Source organism: Phocoena sinus, chromosome 1 (assembly GCF_008692025.1).
Source record: "Phocoena sinus isolate mPhoSin1 chromosome 1, mPhoSin1.pri, whole genome shotgun sequence".
Classification (NCBI taxonomy): Eukaryota; Metazoa; Chordata; class Mammalia; order Artiodactyla; family Phocoenidae; genus Phocoena; species Phocoena sinus.
In genome coordinates, this window is record NC_045763.1 from 930,567 (window position 1) to 944,003 (window position 13,437).

The 13,437-nt window shown below is 43.0% G+C and overlaps 1 protein-coding gene across 1 annotated transcript in view; it reads right to left on the minus strand.

Moving 5' to 3' along the window:
- Positions 1-12,949, minus strand: part of CFAP74 (cilia and flagella associated protein 74) — a 77,076-nt gene extending 64,127 nt beyond the window's left edge. The window contains exon 1 of the mRNA XM_032650577.1: positions 12,854-12,949. The gene's annotated coding sequence lies outside the window, so the exon portion shown is untranslated. The remainder of the gene's footprint in view (positions 1-12,853) is intronic.
- Positions 12,950-13,437: the final 488 nt, after the last annotated feature.

A 13,437-nucleotide genomic window follows, 5' to 3' on the forward strand; every position in this document is an offset into this window, starting at 1 on the left:
CAGTAAGTGGTTAATATCCAAGATATATACAAACTCATACAACTCAGCATCAACAAACTGAACAACCTGATTAAAAAATGGGCAGAGGATCTGAATAGATATTTTTCCAAAGGAGATATACAAACGCTGGCCAAATACGGAGGAAAGGGAACCCTTCCTGCACTGCTGGTGGAATGTAAATTGGTGCAGCCACTGTGGAAAACAGTACGGAAATACTCAAAAACTAAAAATAGAATTACCATATGATCCATCAATTTTACTCCTGGGTATTTATCAAGGAAAAAAACCCCAAAACACTAATTAGAAAAGATATATGCACCCTTATATTCATTGCAGTACTATTTACAATAGCCAAGATATGTAAGCAACGTAAGTGCCCATCAACACGTGAATGGATAAAGAAGATGTGGTATATATACACAAGGGAGTACTACTCAGCCATAAAAAGAATGAAATCTTGTCATCTGCAAAAATATGGATGGACCTCGAGGGTATTATGCTAAGTGAAATAAGTCAGATAGAGAAAGACAAATAATGTGTGATTTCACTTATATTTAGAATCTAAAAAAACAAAACAAATGAACAAACATCATAAAACAGAAACAGACTCATAGATACAGAGAACAAACAGGTGGTTGCCAGAGGGGGTGGGACGTGAGAGGGGGAGAGAAATAGGTAAGAGATATTGGAAGGTACAAACTTCCTGCTGAAAAATAAACAAGTCACAGGGATGAAATGTACAGTGCGGGAAATATAACAATAACGATATAGTATCTTTGTATGGTGACCTACCGTAACGAGACGTATCCTGTGATCACTTCGAAATGTATAGAAATATCGAATTATTATGTTGTGTAACAGGAACTAACATAGTGTTGTAGGCTAATTATATTTCAAAAACAAACAAAATCATAGAAAAAGAGGTCAGGTTTGTAGTTACCAGAGGCGGGGCATTAGGGAAGGGGGAATTGGATGAGGGCATAAAAACGTACAAACTTCCAGTTATAAGATAAATAAGTACTAATGATGTAATGTACAACATGGTAAATGTAATTAACACTTTGTATGTTATATGTGAAAGTTGTTAAGAGGGTAAATCCTAAGAGTTCTCATCATGAGGAAAAATTTTTTTCTATTTCTTTAATTTTGTACCTATATGAGGTGATGGATGTTCACTAAACTTATTTTGGTGATCAGTTCATGATGTTTGTATGTCAAATCATTATGCTGTACACCTTAAACTTATACAGTGCTGTATGTCAATTATATTCCAATAAAACTGGAAGAAAAAAATCAAATCAAAAACTATAAATTCACCTTATTTTTTGAAAATAAGAAACATACTTCTAAATAACCTGTGGGCCAAAGAAAAAAATCATAATGAAAATTATAAAATGTTTTTAACTGAGTTATAATGAAAATATCATATATCAAACTGAGTGTAGCCAAGGTAGAACAGAGTGAATTTGTAATCCTAAATGCTCATATCAGGAACAAGACAGGCTAAATATCAATGTGCTAAACATCCAACTCAAGGGGTTATAAAGAGAGCTGCGATATAAACCCAAAGAAAGTAGAAGAAAACAAAAAAGATTAGAAATTAATGCTGCAAGGCAAACATGTGATAGAGATGTTCCTCAAAGCCAAAAAGTGTGTACTTTTAGAAGATTTATAAACCTGACAAATCTCTAATGAAAACTGATAAATAAAAAGAGAAAGAACGAATCATCCATATAAGAAGAAAAGGGTCTCTAACTACAGATACTACAGACATGAAAAAATGTAAAAATGTCATGAGCCACTTTACACCGATAAATTTGAAAATTTAGACAATGGACAAATTATTAGAAAAATATTACTAACCAAAATTGTTTCAAGAACAAAAATAGAAAACTTGAAAATTCCCACAGGTGTAAAGAAATCCAATCAAGAGTGAAATATGGGGACTCCGGGAGGGCTCACGCCGAGGAGAACCTCCCAGAAATGCTGCTGCCAGTGTCCTTGTCCTCAGGGTGCAGCACAGACACCCCCCCGCCTCTGCAGGAGACCCTGCAACACTAGCAGCTTCCACGGACCCCTGACTGCTGCTTGAGAATTGCCCTGTGGATTTGACTGACCAACGATGTGACATAAGCAGTTTCAGGTGACTGGCCCAGCAGGAGTGAGAAGGATTATCTTCAGTATAAACTTCATTATTCCACAGTGTATCTTCATTTGCCCGGGAGGTAAGAACATTGAGACTCAAGGAGATTAAGCAATGGAGTATTTTCACTGCTCAAAGGTAATGAAGCAATGATTTTGATGGAGTGTAGACCACGCCTCAACCACTGCTTTCTTCACCCAAGTGCTAATTCCATCTTGTGAGACGCTGTGTCCTTTCTTGGCTGAGGAAAAGAGGATCTACGGTGCGGGCAGACAGAAGCAGCAAGAAGAACTACAATCCTGCAGCCTGTGGGACACAAACCACACTCACAGAAAGACAGACAAGATGAAAAGGCAGAGGGCTATGTACCAGATGAAGGAACAAGATAAAACCCCAGAAAAAACAACTAAATGAAGTGGAGATAGGCAACCTTCCAGAAAAGAATTCAGAATAATGATAGTGAAGATGATCCAGGACCTCAGAAAAAGAATGGAGGCAAAGATTGAGAAGATGCAAGAAATGTTTAACAAAGACCTAGAAGAATTAAAGAACAAACAAACAGAGAGGAACAATGCAATAACTGAAACGAAAACTACACTAGAAGGAATCAATAGCAGAATAAATGAGGCAGAATGGATAAGTGACCTGGAAGACAGAATGGTGGAATTCACTGCTGCGGAACAGAACAAAGAAAAAAGAATGAAAAGAAATGAAGACAGCCTAAGAGACCTCTGGGACAACATTAAACGCAACAACATTCGCATTATAGGGGTCCGAGAAGGAGAAGAGAGAGAGAAAGGACCAGAGAAAATATTTGAAGAGATTATAGTCGAAAACTTCCCTAACATGGCAAAGGAAACAGCCACCCAAGTCTAGGAAGTGCAGAAAGTCCCATACAGGATCAACCCAAGGGAAACACATAGTAATCAAATTGGCAAAATTAAAGACAAAGAAAAATTATTGAAAGCAGCAAGGGAAAAATGACAAATAACATACAAGGGAACTCCCATAAGGTTAACAGCTGCTTTCTCAGCAGAAAATCTAAAAACCAGGAGGGAGTGGCATGATATACTTAAAGTGATGAAAGGGAAGAACCTACAACCAAGATTACTCTATCCAGCAAGGATCTCATTCAGATTCGATAGAGAAATCAAAAGCTTTACAGACAAGCAAAAGCTAAGAGGAATTCAGCACCCACCAAACCAGCTCTACAAGAAATGCTACAGGAACTTCTCTAAGTGGGAAACACAAGAGAAGAAAAGGATCTACAAAAACAAACCCCCCCAAATTAAGAAATGGTAATAGGAACATACATATCAATAATTACCTTATACGTGAATGGATTAAATGCTCCAAGCAAAAGACACAGGCTTGCTGAATGGATACAAAAACAAGACCCATATATATGCTATCTACAAGAGACCCACTTCAGACCTAGGGACACATACAGACTGAAAGTGAGGGGATGGAAAAAGATATCCCATGCAAATGGAAATCAAAAGAAAGCTGGAGTAGCGAGACTCATATCAGATAAAATAGACGTTAAAATAAAGCATGTTACAGGAGACAAGGAAGGACACTACGTCATGATAAAGGGATCAATCTAAGAAGATATAACAATTATAAATATATATGCACCCAACATAGGAGCACCTCGATACATAAGGCAACTGCTAACAGATATAAAAGAGGAAATCGACAGTAACACAATAATAGTGGGGGACTTTAACACCTCACTTACCCCAATGGACAGGTCATCCAAACAGAAAATTAATAAGGAAACACAAGCTTTAACTGACACAACAGACCAGAAAGATTTAATTGATATTTATAGGACATTCCATCCAAAAACAGCAGATTACATGTTCTTCTCAAGTGTGCATGGAACATTCTCCAGGATAGATCACATCTTGGGTCACAAATCATGACTCAGTAAATTTAAGAAAATTGAAATCATATCAAGCATCTTTTCTGACCACAACGCTACGAGATTAGAAATCAATTACAGGGAAAATAACATAAAAAACACAACCACACGGAGGTGAAACAATACGTTACTAAATAACCAAGAGATCACTGAAGAAATCAAAGAGGAAATCAAAAAATACCTAGAGACAAATGACAATGAAAACACGATGATCCAAAACCTATGGATGCAGCAAAAGCAGTTCTAAGAGGGAAGTTTATAGCTATGCAAGTCTACCTCAAGAAACAAGAAATATCTCAAATAAACAGTCTAACGTTACACCTAAAGGAACTAGAGAAAGAAGAACAAACAAAACCCAAAGTTAGCAGAAGGAAAGAAATCATAAAGATCACAGCAGAAATAATGAAATAGAAACAAAGAAAACAATAGCAAAGATCAATAAAACTAAAAGCTGGGTTCTTTGAGGAGATACACAAAATTGACATACCATTAGCCAGACTCATCAAGAAAAAGAGGAGATGAGGACTCTAATCAATAAAATTAGAAATGAAAAAGGAGAAGTTACAGCAGACACCACAGAAATACAAAGCATCCTAAGAGACTGCTACAAGCTACTCTATGCCAATAAAATGGACAACCTGGAAGAAATGGACAAATCCTTACAAAGGTGTAACCTTTGAAGACTGAACCAGGAAGAAATAGAAAATATGAACAGACTAATCACAAGTAATGAAATTGAAACTGTGATTAGAAATCTTCCAACAAACAAAAGTCCAGGACCAGATGGCTTCACAGGTGAATTCTATCAAATATTTAGAGAAGAGCTAACACCCATCCTTCTCAAACTCTTCCGAAAAACTGCAGAGGAAGGACACTCCCAAACTCATTCTATGAGGCCACCATCATCCTGATACCAAACCAGACAAAGATACTACAAAAAAGAAAATTACAGACCAATATCACTGGTGAATATAGATGCAAAAATCCTCAACAAAATACTAGCAAACAGAATCCAACAACACATTAAAAGGATCATACACCATGATCAAGTGGGATTTATCCCAGGGGTGCAAGGATTCTTCAATATACGCAAATCAGTCAATGTACTACACCATGTTAACAAACTGAAGGAGAAAAAACATATGATCATCTCAATAGATGCAGAAAAAGCTTTTGACAAAATTCAACACCCATTTATGATAAAAAACTCTCCAGAAGGTGGGCATAGAGGGAACCTACTTCAACATAATAAAGGCCATACACGACAAACCCACAGCAAACATCATTCTCAATGGTGAAAAACTGAAACCATTTCCACTAAGATCAGGAACAAGACAAGGTTGCCCACTCTCACCACTATTATTCAACATTTGGAAGTCCTAGCCATGGCAATCAAGAGAAGAAAAAGAAATAAAAGGAATACAAATTGGAAAAGAAAAAGTAAAACTGTCACTGTTTGCAGATGACATGATACTATACATAGAGAATCCTAAAGATGCCACCAGAAAACTACTAGAGCTAATCAATGAATTTGGTAAATTTGCAGGATACAAAATTAATGCACAGAAATCTCTTGCATTCCTATACACTAATGATGAAAAATCTGAAAGAGAAATTAAGGAAACACTCTCATTTACAATTGCAACAAAAAGAATAAAATACCTAGGAATAAACCTACCTAGGGAGACCAAAGACCTGTATGCAGAAGACTATAAAACACTGATGAAAGAAATTAAAGTTGATACCAACAGATGGGGAGATATACCATGTTCTTGGATTGGAAGAATCAATAGTGTGAAAATGACTATACTACCCAAAGCAATCTACAGATTCAATGCAATCCCTATCAAATTACCAATGGCATTTTTTACAGAACTAGAACAAAAATCTTAAAATTTGTATGGAGTCACAAAAGACCCCAAATAGCCAAAGCAGTCTTGGGGGAAAAAAACGGAGCTGGAGGAATCAAGACTCCCTGACTTCAGACTATACTACAAAGCTACAGTAATTAAGACAATATAGCACTGGCACAAAAACAGAAGTACAGATCAATGGAACAGGATAGAAAGCCCAGAGATAAACCCATGCACCTATGGTCAACTAATCTATGACAAAGGAGGCAAGGATATACAATGGAGAAAAGACAGTCTCTTCAATAAGTGGTGCTGGGAAAACTGAACAGCTACATGTAAAATAATGAAATTAGAACACTCCCTAACACCATACACAAAAATAAACTCAAAATGGATTCCCGACCTAAATGTAAGACTGAGCACTATAAAACTCTTAGAGGGAAACATAGGAAGAACCCTCTTTGACATAAATCACAGCAAGATCTTTTTTGACCCACCTCTTAGAGTAATGGAAATAAAAACAAAAATAAACAAATGGGACCTAATGAAACTTAAAAGCTTTTGCACAGCAAAGGAAACCATAAACAAGACGAAAAGACAATCCTCAGAATGGGAGAAAATATTTGCAAATGAAGCAATGGACAAAGGATTAATCTCCAAAATATATAAACAGCTCATGCAGCTCAATATTTAAAAAAACAAACAACCCAATCCCAAAATGGGCAGAAGACCTAAAGAGACATTTCTCCAAAGAAGACATACAGATGGCCAGGAAGCACATGAAAAGCTGCTCAACATCACTAATTATTAGAGAAATGCAAATCAAAACTACAATGAGGTATCACCTCACACCAGTTAGAATGGGCATCATCAGAAGATCTACAAACAACAAATGCTGGGGGGTGTGGAGAAAAGGGAACCCTCTTGCACTGTTGGTGGGAATGTAAATTGATACAGCCACTATGGAGAACAGTATGGAGGTTCCTTAAAGAACTAAAAATAGAATTACCATATGACCCAGCAATCCCACTACTGGGCATATACCCAGAGAAAACCATAATTCAAAAAGACACACGCACCCCAGTGTTCATTGCAGCACTATTTACAATAGCCAGGTCATGGAAGCAACCTAAATGCCCACTGACAGATGAATGGATAAAGAAGTTGTGGTACGTATATACAATGGAATATTACTCAGCCATAAAAACGAACGAAATTGGGTCATTTGTAGAGACGCGGATGCATATAGAGACTGTCATACAGAGTGAAGTAAGTCAGAAAGAGAAAAACAAATATTGCATATTGACGCATATATGTGGAACCTAGAAAAATGGTACAGATGAACCAGTTTGAAGGGCAGAAATTGAGACACAGATGTAGAGAACAAACATATGGACACCAAGGGGGGAAAGCGGCGGGGGTGGCGGTGTGATGAACTGGGAGATTGGGATGGACATGTATACACAATGGATGACTAATAAGAAAAATAAACAAACATTTTTTAAAAAATTAAAAAAAAAAGTCAAATATGTTCCCACCAAGAAAACTCTAGGCTCTGAGGCTTCCCTATCAAGTTCCATGAAACATTTGAGGTTCAAAATGTTCCAGTTTCACACACTTCCTTCCAGGAAAGAGAACCAGAAGGTCCACTCCCTGGTTTGTTTCGTGGAATCACTTAACTTTTGCTACGAGAGCCTGGCAGTGACAACAGGGAAAGGAAAATCACAGACCAGCCTCACTCTTGAGGTGAAGTGCCACCAGGCTAAAGCCAGCAACACGTAGACAGGATGACACATCACGACGAAGACGGATTTGCTCAGCGTTAGAAATCAAGTCAACTCACCACACGAACAGACCAGAGAAGAGAAATATACAATTGACTCAATGTGGAAAAAGACATTGATGAAATTCAACATCCCACTTACACTTTTTAAAAATGTAGCAAACTGGCATTAGACTTCTTTAATGTGATAAAGAATGTCTGCCAACAATAATCCACAGGAAGCGTCATACTTAATCATAACATTATTAAGACTTCCCTGGCGGTCCAGCGGTTAAGACTCCGTGCTTCCACTGCAGGGGGCGTGGGTTGGATCCCTGGTCGGGGATCTAAGGTCCCCGCAAGCCGCTCGGCGTGGCCAAAAGAAAAAAAATCATAAACGTTAAAAGCATTTCCTTTAAGACTGAGAACAAAACAAGGATGCTCTCTGAAGCCACTGGGTCTCCTGACTGGAACAAGGAGAGAAGAAAGAAATACAAGGCATGAGGAGTGGAAGGGGAGACAGTTGTTTTCAGATAACACGATTGTGCATGTAGAAAGCCCAAATGAGTATAGAGATAAATTGTTAATGTTATTGAGACAATTTAGTAATGCTGCTAGACACAAATTCGGTAATAAAAATCAATGATATTCCAATTTATCAGAACAAATAATGAGAAAGCAAGAATTACACCAAAAAATATGAAGTACTTGGGAATAAATACAAGAGAAAAGGAGCAGGGCCCCCGATGAGAAAATGATGAAGCCCCCTCCCCATCAGGCGATGTGAAGTGAGACCTAAAGAAAGAATAAGTGGAGTCAATGACCCAGGTTCTTCACCAAATGCATGCCATGGGGGGAAAGGGCAGCGGAGCTGTTCTCAATGTAAAAGCCGTGAGAGACAAGTCAACCGCATGCAAGGGGGGGTTCTGGTTTGGAACCTGAGTCAAGTGAGAAACTGTAGAAGACATTTCTGAGGTAACGTGGGAAAATGAACACCAAGTGGTATTAGATTTTATTAAGGAATCAATGTTAACTCGGCTGGGGTTGATAATGAATTTGTGGTTATGCTAAAAATAAGTTCTTTATCAGTTAGGATTGTATACTAAAGAGTTTACGGGTGGGGCTTCCCTGATGGCGCAGTGGTTGAGAGTCCGCCTGCCAGTGCAGGGGACACGGGTTCGTGCCCCGGTCCGGGAAGATCCCACATGCCGTGGAGCGGCTGGGCCCGTGAGCCATGGCCGCTGAGCCTGCACGTCCAGAGCCTGTGCTCCGCAACGGGAGGGGCCGCAGCAGTGAGAGGCCCGCGTACCGCAAAAAAAAAAAAAAGTTTACGGGTGAACTATTACAACTGGGGTTTTCTCTGAAATACATCAACCAAGCGCTACAAGTGAGAAGCAGTAGAAGCTCCAGGATTGACTCGATTCTGGTGACCACTGAAGGGGGGCTGGGCGCCCGACAGTTCATAGGACCACTACGTGGTGAGTTTGAAATTGTCCCTAACAAAAACCTTAAAAAGAATAAAACCAATATAAATAAATCAATGGAGAGGTGCATGCTCACGTAATGGACACTCAATGCTGTCAGGATGCCAGTTCTCTCCAAATTGCTCCACAGAGGCATTAAAAAAACCCCAAACTCTGACAGGGCAGCGTGTGCAAGCGGCAGGCAGGGAATGCACATCTCAGTCCACATGCTAAGAAGCTGGGTGTCCACCCCGGAAATCAGTTCCTTGGGGGCCAAAGACTCACAGGTGAAGAGCAAAGCTGCTACGGTGAAGGCGGAGGGGCCTTCATGCCTTCAGGTTTTCTTAAACAAGACATCAAAAACATTAAGTCACAAGAGGAAAAGCTAGTAGAGTCTCGTACACTTAAAAACTTTGGTTCAGGTGACACCCTAAGGAGAGTTTAAGAAACACTACAGATCAGAAGATACATGCAATGCATTTCCCAAAAGGTTTACCATCAAGACATGTAAGGAACATCGCCGGCTCAACAGAGAAGGTGGGCAGCCCAACAGCAAAACGGCGAGACCATAACAGGCAGGTTACAATAAAGGACGTTCAGATGGCTGGATTCGTGCCTGTTTTCCTGGCATTATTTATAGTGCTCCCTGTAACTCTTAACAGAGTCCTGGCCAGATGATGAACTGTTTCTTGGTGATGAAGCAAGAAAAGTTGCTCAACGTCATTTGTAATCAGGGAAATGCAGAGTAAAGCCACATACTATCATTACACAGCCATCAGACTCGGTAACACATTACGAACCTGAGTATACCAGGTGCCACCAAGGACACAAAGCAGTGGGGAGGCGCACACCCTAACGGTGGGAGGGAAAACTGGGACAGGTGCTTTGAAAAGAGCTCAGCATTGTATCGTAGTTAAATATATACACGCCCTCTGCACTGGTACCCTATTGCTGCCGTAGGAAATTACCACACACTCAGGGACTTAACACAGATGTATCATCTTACAGTTCCGGAGGTCAGAAGTCTGAAATGAGCCCCACTGGGCTAAAATCAAGGTGTTGGCAGGGCTGCCTTCCTTTCCGGAGGCTCTGGGGGAGGGTCCATTTTCTTGCCTTTTCCAGTTTCTAGAGGTCACCCACGTGCCTCGGCCAAGGCCCCATCCTACCAACTTCAAAGCCACTAATGTCAGGTGGTCTTTCTCGGGCTGCTTTCTTTCTGGCTCCCCTCCGCCTCCCTCTCCCGCCAGGAGGGCCCTTCTAGGTGCGCTGGGCTCACCGGGATAATCCAGCACGATCTCCCATCTCAGAGTCAGCTGGCTAACAGCCTACATTCCCAGTGCCTGTAACCTAACACATTCACAGGTTCCAAGGGTCAGGACATGGCGGTCTCTGGGGGCCATTATTCTGTCTACCAGGCCCTCTGACTCAGCAATTCCTCTCCTAGGCGTTTACCCTACAGAAACTTAGATGCTGTATTAGTTTCCTGGGGATGCCATAACAAAGTACCACAAACTGGCTGTCTTAGAACAACACAAAAGTATTTTCTCATAGTTCCGGAGGCCAGAAATCTGAAATCAAGGTGCCAACTCCCACTGAAGTGCTAGGGAAGGATCTATTCCAGACTTCTCTTCTAGCTTCTGGTTCCCGGGCTTGTGGCAGCGTAACTCCAATCCATGTGACAGCCTCCCTGTGTGCGTGTCTACATCCAAATTCACGTTTATAAAGATGTCTGTCATATTGGAGGAGGGGCCACCTTCCTCCAGTATGACATCGTCTTAACCGATTACATCCCCAACGACCCAATTTCCAAATGAGGTCATATTCTGAGATACGGGGGGTTAGGATGTCAACATATCTTTTCTTTGAGGAGACACAGTTCCACTCCTAACACACATAAATACTAGGAGCCATAACGAGACCCCAGAGAGCAGTGTTCGTAAGAGCAGTAACTACGGAAACAACCCACAGCCATCGGCAGCAGAGCAAATGAGATCCACACCGTGGCGAGCCACCTGGTGATGGAGGTGATGACCCACAGCTCGTGCAGCAGTGTGGATGGGTCTCTTACACACAACTGAGACGGAGGAAGACACAAGCAGCACAGGCTGCCTTTCTTCTTCCCCTTCCGCCCCAGGTGGGCCTGTGAAACAGGGTCCACAGTGGCCCAGATTGGGTGACAGAGCCTGAGTGGAGGAAGGCAGTCGGTCCAGTGTCGGGTATGAGAGCCCAAGCGGGGGGCGGGGAGAGGGGGTAGGTGTCCACTGTGTGTGCCACTGGCTCAAGCCTGGGAGGGATGACATAGCTTCAGAGCCTCAAAGTACTGCCCAACAAAATACTCGTCAATTACAAAGGGCAAGTCAACTTCCCAGGCGAGATGCTGGCAGACACCACCTTCATCAAGTGATCAAAGCAAACTCGTCACTAATGTGACAAATGGACCACTGTGAGCCATCTGACGGGATGGAACGAGCAGAGAGTGACACGTGGCCTCACTTCTGTGGCTTCCCTGCCAAAGAGGCATAATGGGAATCTGATCACAAGGAAACATCAGACAAACCCAGAGGGGCTTTCTACAAAGTCACTGGCCTAAACCTTCAAAAGTGTCAGGGTCACGAAGCCAAGGAAAGCCTGATGAATGTTCTGGAATGAAGGAGACTAAAGAACCACGATGACTGCTCAGTGCAGTGGGGGGTCCCAGACTGGACCCTCTCGGGTTTGTGACTTTATGGGTCTTTGATGGTCGTGTGTGGTTATGCTGGAGATTGTCCTTATGTGTAGGAAATGCACACGAAAGTATCTGGAGGTGACAGCGCATCACGCAGGCAACTTATCCTCAACTGCTCCAGGAAACAAGTTTTTTATGCTGAACTTGCAACTTCTACATAAATTTGGGATTGTTTCAAAAATTAAAAAAGAATATATACAGCATTTTCCCATTTATATAAGGTTTAAAAACAGGTGAAACAATTATATTGTTTACAAACGGTAAAACTAAAGAAAATCAAGGAAATTAGAATCAGAAAGTCAGGCTATGGTCACCGGGGAAGGGTCTGCATGGGGCAAGGGCGGGGTAGGTTGACTTGGGGTGCTGACCAGGTTCAATTTCTGGACTTGGGTAGTGACTAGTGATGCTGGCTTTATAACCAGTCCTTCAGCAGTACCTGTGAGTGTACTCGCCATCGGTCTGCAGGGATAACCCATCAGGGAATTCTTTGGACTGTGAGTACCAGAGCCGGTCCGCCCATCACCTGCTTCAGTACTTGGCTCACGGCAGATGGTCGAGGAATGTTTGCCAGATACATAATGTGAGCACGTAAAACGAGTATGCGTTTACGGGAAACAAATAATAGAGATTTCCAGAAACAGGTAACCATTAAAAACCAAACTGAGATGACCTCGGAATTCCTTTCCTCTGCCCGGACCCTCAGAGTCCCCTCTTCTTACCAGCCGGGCTGAGAGTTTTGCTCAACGGTGTCCTAGATGTGAAAGGACAACATCGCAACGTCCGCGCGGAGCCGGAGCAGAGCTCAGAACCCAAGCTTCACGGCACCCTGGGGTCCCTGAGACCGGCCAGGGGCGACCCCCACTCCCCGCACTAGCACTTATTTCTTGGGCAGAACTTCCACGATGAAGGCGCTGATTTGTGCCTGAGGGGGCGGCTAAAGTCCCCGACCCAGCCCCAGGCTCCGGGGCCAACGGACCCACCTCTCAGCAGACCCGCCGGGGTACGAACGGCGCGCGCTCCGGGCGGAGAAGCTGCTCGGCTGCGGCTGGCTGCACGGTTTGGAGCGGGCAGCTCCATGGCAACGGACGGCTCCACCGCGGTGTGGGGGTGCCCGCGCCCCCTTCCCCGCTCGCGCGATGGCTCGGTCCGGCGGCGCGCCCCCGCGCAGGCGCAGTGAGGCCGAGGCGGCCACGCGCCCCGAGTGCGGGAGGGAGGCGGGGGCGCGCAGCTCCGGGGCGCCGGGACCCGGGCGCTGGCCGAGGCCGAGGCCGCGAGCGGAGGGTCGCGGGGGCACCCAGGCCGTGGCGGAGGAGACCAGCGCGGCTCGGTGGCCCGAACGGCGCGCCAGGCTGCCTCCCCTGGTTTGGGCCAAGCCGGTTGAATTTCGGATTAGTTGTCAATTTTAAAAACAGGAGAGTTCACTTAAAATCGGGGTTCCTCACTTTTCTTTTCGAGATGAGAGACTTGGCACAATATGGCACACTGGGCTGGAGCTGAACTGAGCTTTCCCCCGCGCATTCTCCAGTCCCCAGCCCTGCCCGGGCCCATTGGGGCGTGTTTGCGG